This window comes from Diachasma alloeum, unplaced genomic scaffold (assembly GCF_001412515.2).
Source record: "Diachasma alloeum isolate Michigan unplaced genomic scaffold, Dall2.0 Dall_scaffold_00280, whole genome shotgun sequence".
NCBI classification, from domain to species: domain Eukaryota; kingdom Metazoa; phylum Arthropoda; class Insecta; order Hymenoptera; family Braconidae; genus Diachasma; species Diachasma alloeum.
Genome location: NW_021680419.1, coordinates 1116538 through 1122888, shown reverse-complemented (window position 1 = coordinate 1122888; position 6351 = coordinate 1116538).

Below are 6351 nucleotides of genomic sequence, written 5' to 3'. Positions count from 1 at the left end.
GGGTGCATAAATTGAATGCAGATACCGAAAGGCTAAAATTGATAATAAAAATAACCTTCCTCAACTGAAACCACATCCCAAGGGTCCACTTGCCCTGACTACCCCCGGTATAAGGATAAAATGCGTGTGCCGTATTATCACAACAGCAGGTGCTCCAACTCCCACTTGCACGCAGGTGGTAACGGCAGGACGATAATTACAGGCCCAGACATGGATATATACAGCGAGGGGTAACCAGTTGTCTGATATAGCAGGGGGAGTTTATACTTGTATTCCATCGACATTTACGTATGTAGCTAACGGAGTTACCCGGTGCCTCAACCACTGTGGGATAATATACGGGTAAATGATTTTCAGCTAATCGCCACTACATTTAAACACAATTATAAACCTATTAGGATTAGCGTACACGGAGCTAATTCACTGGTACATTTTACACGAAATTACATCGATAAACTCTATCTGCGGTTGCAGAAGAGTTTCAGGCGAGGCCAATTATCATTTGTTTATCTCCTTAAGCGAGTTCGATAAAGTTGAGACTTTAGTGTATTGAAGGCAACGGTCTTAATTCAAATTTTTTTCATTTTCTCATCTTGCGGTCCCACTTGAATCCGAAGAATTTGTTTCATTAACTTAGTTGGGAAAATTCTCCCGTTGCCTCTGCCTCCAAGTTTTTCCACAGTGCAGTTCCAACTCCGGTTTGAGGATTGAAAAATTTAATTGAATTTAAATCGAAGTTCATAATTAAATTAAATCTCAGCTAAGGAGGGGATTCAATAAGAAGAAGACATTCAAATAATTTTAACGAAGAGCACTTCAGAATTACCACAGAATATAATTGTTGTCCACTAATTTTGAAGAGAATAATACGGAAGTATTTTTAATCATGTAATTTTAGACTTTATTGAACATTCATTCAAATGCAAAATTTTTCAGCATCGAAAAAACGACAATTTCCCAAATTATTTGAATTTTCACGAAGAAAAATTGAAAAAAAATGAAAATATAAATTTTTTAGGTATCATTTTATCTTTGGATTCGTGAAGACGGAATAAAGAAAGCCGAAGCGAGCGCGATAACCCGTATACGATCGATAAATATTGAAGAAGCCTCCTGAATTACGTGTGCCCGATCGAATGTGATAATTCAATCTCCCCAATCGTAATTTAAATCAAAGTTCATTATTCAATTAAATCCCAACTATGGAATGAATTGAAAAAAAAGAAGAAACTCAAATAAATGTAATAAAAAATACTTCAAAATGCCCCCAAAACATAACTGTTCACTAATAATTTCAATGAGCGTAACACTGAATTCTATTTTTAATAAAAAAAATCATAACATTTCAGACTTCATCAAACACTCATTGGAATTAAAATTCTGTTGAGCATCGAAAAGACGATAATTCCCCAAATGAATGGACTCTTCAAAAAAGAAGAAACTCAAATAATTTTAACGAAAAATACTTCAAAATGCCCCCAAAACATAACTGTTGACCAATAATTTGCAAGAGAGCGACCCTGAATCCGATTTTTAATAAAAAAATCATGACATTTCAGACTTCCTCAAACATTCATTGGAATTAAAATTCTTTTCAGCCTCTAAAAGGCGGCAATTCCGCAAATGAATTTAATTTTTACGAAAAAAATTTGAAAAGAATGAAAATATAAAATTTTTCAGTCATCATTTTATCTTCGGCTTCATGAGGGCGGAATAAAGAAAGCCGAAGCGAGCGCGATAACCCGTATACGATTGATAAATGTTGAAAAAGTCTCCCGAATTACGTGTGCCCGATCGAAGGTGATAATTCAATCTCCCCAATGTTGAGCGATTTAAGGAAGAGAGGTATTCCCCCGACACACCAGCGACTCTTATCCATCGGTGGCTCTGGTCTAGATAGGGTAGGTCCAGATCGTAGATAGTTAGGTGCCGTGGTTGGCTTTATCTCTTATTTGTGGCCGTGTGGATCGACCCCTGACTGAACCCCCGTGTGAGATAGCCCAACCGCAGTATAAGAAACTTACCCCCCCCCCCCTCCACTCGAGACCGACGATGCAGTTGGAGTATTTATTTGGCTTTTTTTCCTTTTCTGTTGCACTGATTTAGGTCATGTGTACTCACAACCGTTAAACCACTGGGATAAAAAAGAAAAGATAAAAGGTAACAACTGATGATAAAAGGAAAATGTTTGACGTTGAGTTGTCTCATTTCGCTCGGTGAAATTACATCGAATTTGGTAAAAGACGGTTGAGTGTAAGCGTTGAGTTTGAAGCAACCGAAATGAGGGGGCCATAAGGTTGAGGTTTAATGCTTTGAAGAATTAAGGGCGGGTTTTCTTAACGAGGGAGGAGAGCGAGAGGCAGTTTAACGGTTGGCGTATTTCATCGTCATTCGAGGGAAAGGATACCTATGTGTAAGCCTGGCTGCATACGAGAGCCATCCCCCTTTACCGCCTCGAGTGCGGCGGACGAGAGGTGGATTCCAAGACGGTCATATACAGAATTGAAATATCGTCAAGTCAAAGCCATTATCAAGTTCAACGTCACTTCGGGTTATTTATGAAGACATCAAATGGCTTTTTTTCAGTCGTGTTTTATCAACACGAGTTATTTATCATCGAGGAGGTGAGTGCGGGCTGTTTAAAAAAATCGAGACGCTGTGTTAGTTGGCGGGCATCGAGACCCTCTGAATGATTTTATGATTTATTTGCGCGGTTTGAGCGGTGCGATAGTACAATCTTTGAGAGGAACAACACGATGGGTTTAAATGGTGACGGGTGTGAGTTAGAATATTTGATGGAGTGGCACAGATTTACTTGTGAGAAATTAACTAACTTGACTAAATTTTTCCCAAGATCTCTTCATTAATTAATTCGTTAATTTGTTCTCTCAGTGCAGTACGCCTCATTCAGAAAAATTGTTTATGTAAATTGAAGAAAATAAATCCTCTGTTAGAATCAGATAAACGACTTATTGGACTCACATAAAGTTTATTCAATTTAAATAAACCATTTTTCAGCGCATGGAGAGACATATTCAGTGAACATTACGGAACAATTCACGTAATCCGCAATGGGGAATCGTTTTCCGGGAATTTTTATAGGGATGGAAGAGAAGAAATCTGGAATGTTTAGTGAATTCTCAGGTTCATCACCGAACAAAGTACGAAATTGTCACGTCATTTTTCCCGAAGAAGTAAAATCTTACAGAAACTTGCCGACTTATTGTGCCTCCAAAATAAAAAATTCTTGAACATTCAACAATTTTTATGAAGCTGGTGAGTTATTTTACGTTTCGTTCCGTAAAATTTCTCAATCGTTGAGGAAAAATTACGGAACGACTTGTTGACCCCACAGCGGTGAGTCATCAAACGGCTGGTTAATTTTTACGGAAGAAATCGTAGAATTTACGTGGCGATTCGTAAAATTTCAGTTCCGACTCAGACTTTTTATTGAATTTCACTTCGCTCGCAGATTACGTTTCGAAACGTAATTTTTACATTTTTTTCTGGTACTTTTTACTGAATTTTCCTGTCCGTGCGTAGAATACCTAATAAAGGTGATGTTTATTCATTTTGACATTTAGAAGATCGCTTTGTTCATTGAATGAATGACGAAATTGTGCATCAAGAAGAATTCTCTCAATCTAGAAAAATGTTGTTCTCTGTGATATAGTCGAACCCCGGGACAAGGAGCCATTTCCAAGAATAATGGATATTTGCGTGAGTAAAGAGCGAGAAAAAGTGTGATGAAACACTTTCCCACCATCTCACGACAATTTTCACCGAGCAAATAGCCATTTTGTAATATCTAATACCACCGTTCTACCTCTGCCGGCGTTTCCGACCCGTCCATTTGCATAATATTCTTTATCGCCATCTTTGGAATTATTACATTGATATTCGTTCTGAAATGGCGCATCCCGCACTCAAAACGCGTCCCAACAATTCTTGTTAATATTCATGGAGTAATGGCATTGTACTATACCTTGAGATTTGTTTTCCATTTATTCTTCCCTTTCTGTAGAGATTTGGTGCCCCTTGTTTTATTTATTCCTCTTTTTCCTCTCAGACTGCAGCTCCACAGCACGTGATCCCCGAGCTCCCACCTGTGCAATTTTGCGTCATTTAATATAATTAGTTTTTTGTGCTTGGGACACGGGGATGTGCCTCTTTTTTTGTCAGTTTTATGCCCTCACCGGCTTATTTTACAGCTCTTTATTCTGTCCCCTCGCTGGTGCACAGAGGGAGATATGGCTTGAGAGTGTAATCTACTGCAGATTTACAATTCTTCGTTGAAGGTAGATCATTCTTTATGCCGCTATTTTCAGTATTCACTCGGGGGATACCTGGGGGTTGTTGAAAATCATCGTTAGCCGAGTGGTTAGTGAGGAGTCTGGAGTCGTGCAATTGTTCTCGATTATTCCAAGTACTCGAGCTTCATAGTCCGTGCCGCAGCAACAATTTTTGTGTTACGCATTGGCGAAAGGAGGATTTACTTGAAATAAGTAATGGCCTCAGCCGGTTTCTGAGGCTTGGGTCGAGAGGAACATTTTCGGGCAGACACGGTGCTCGAAGTTGCGCAGTTTTCAAGCAGAATCGGTTTGAAGGATGCGAATTACTTGATTTTTGAGGAATTTTTAGAATAAATGACTTCGAACTACCGAATGTTCTCGGCCGATTTCTAGGGCTTGAGCAATGTTAAGAGGAATGTTTCAGAAATTTTCATGCACTGTTAGAAATTTTTTGAAATTTCATTGAAGATATTATGGTAAATCTCATGAGAGTGACATTGAATCGGATTTAGGGAAAAAATGGTTATGAAATTTCAAGTTTTAAGTAGAATTCACGGAAATTCATGAGTTTTCAGTGGAAGTGAGATGGAGATTTCACAAGTTGATTGAATTTTCAGTGGAACAGAAATATTCAGAAACAAAATGATATGAATTTTCAATTTTTCGCTGAATTTCCCTGACTTTTCTGAATTTTCGCAGAATAATTGAATTGAAAAATCAAGTATTTTGGTGATTTCCAGATCAGTTAAACAGAAAATCAATGAAATATGTAATTCTTCACTGACATAATTTCCTGAAATTCTAGTGGAACTTGAGCACGACAAAAATTTCCGGAATTTGGCACGGAAAATTCAGACGAAAATTTTGTAACAGTCTAACAAATGACTTCAGACTATTGAATTTCAAGGGCTTCAGTAATATCGAGGAGACCATCTCAAGGCAGCCTCTTTAGAGAAAAATAATTAATCGATTTTGCTGAAGAAAATTAAAAAAAAATCAAAACCCAATTATTCCTCCCACGAATATCAATTTTTTCATACAGAAAAATCATCGCCGCCATTGTATCACCCAAATTATTCAAATAAATGAACTCAATTGAAACGAATCAATCCCACTAGAACTAACTCCCCTTAATTCCCCCGACATTTGAATTTCAAATATTCAAAAAAACAGTGGGATAAAATTTCCAAAGCCATGCTCACGCACGACTCCGCATGAAAACGATGGACACAAGCATTTGTCACCAATGGATTCATCAACTTTTATTTTATACACTCAAATCTCACGGCGGAAGAGTGGACATTCGTTGTGCCGAGTAATTTTTTCCCGTTGTTTTGGCTCACATTCTGCAAATTTTTTTCATCTGGATTAAAGCATGCGAGATACGCACGCGGTGGAATAGTGAACCCCACCCCGCAGCGACCTGCTTTCTCCCTCCGCGAGGACGAAGAGGTCGGGAGAATAGGATTGTCTCTGCAGCAGTGGCGGGTGGCCAGTACTATTTATTTATTTTAACCCAAGCACAGAGACTGGGCTCACTGCCAACGTTGAGCCTTCACGTTTAATAATAATGCGTATTATATTCCGGGTATGTTTGCAGAAACAATGGAAAATAATTCAAATAAACAGAATAAATCCTTTGGATTTAAAGTTTTTCCATTAAAACTACACGTCTCGTGTCAAGCGTCACTCCTTCTCACGTGACTGGGGAAAAAAAATTACATCGAGGCTCACTCCGCGTCCTTTCTGCTCCTCAAGTGTATGTCAGGAAAGGGCGTATACACGCCTCAGGATAAGTCACGTTGTTACGCCGGACGGGAGACGACACCCCATGAGACTCGAGAGATTCAAGGAGCTGGGGTATTATAAAGTGTATGCGCCGAGGTATAACATGCTGCGTTTGTTAAAGCGAATATGGTGTGCGGGTGCAGGCGGCCTTTTACGCTTTCGCGCGATTTAAAGAGATATTCATTGTGAATTATACTCTCTACTCTGACGTGGTGGCGAGATTCGGATGGGCTTTCAGCGTTTTTTCAGTTGTCGAGGGCAGCGGGGGGGG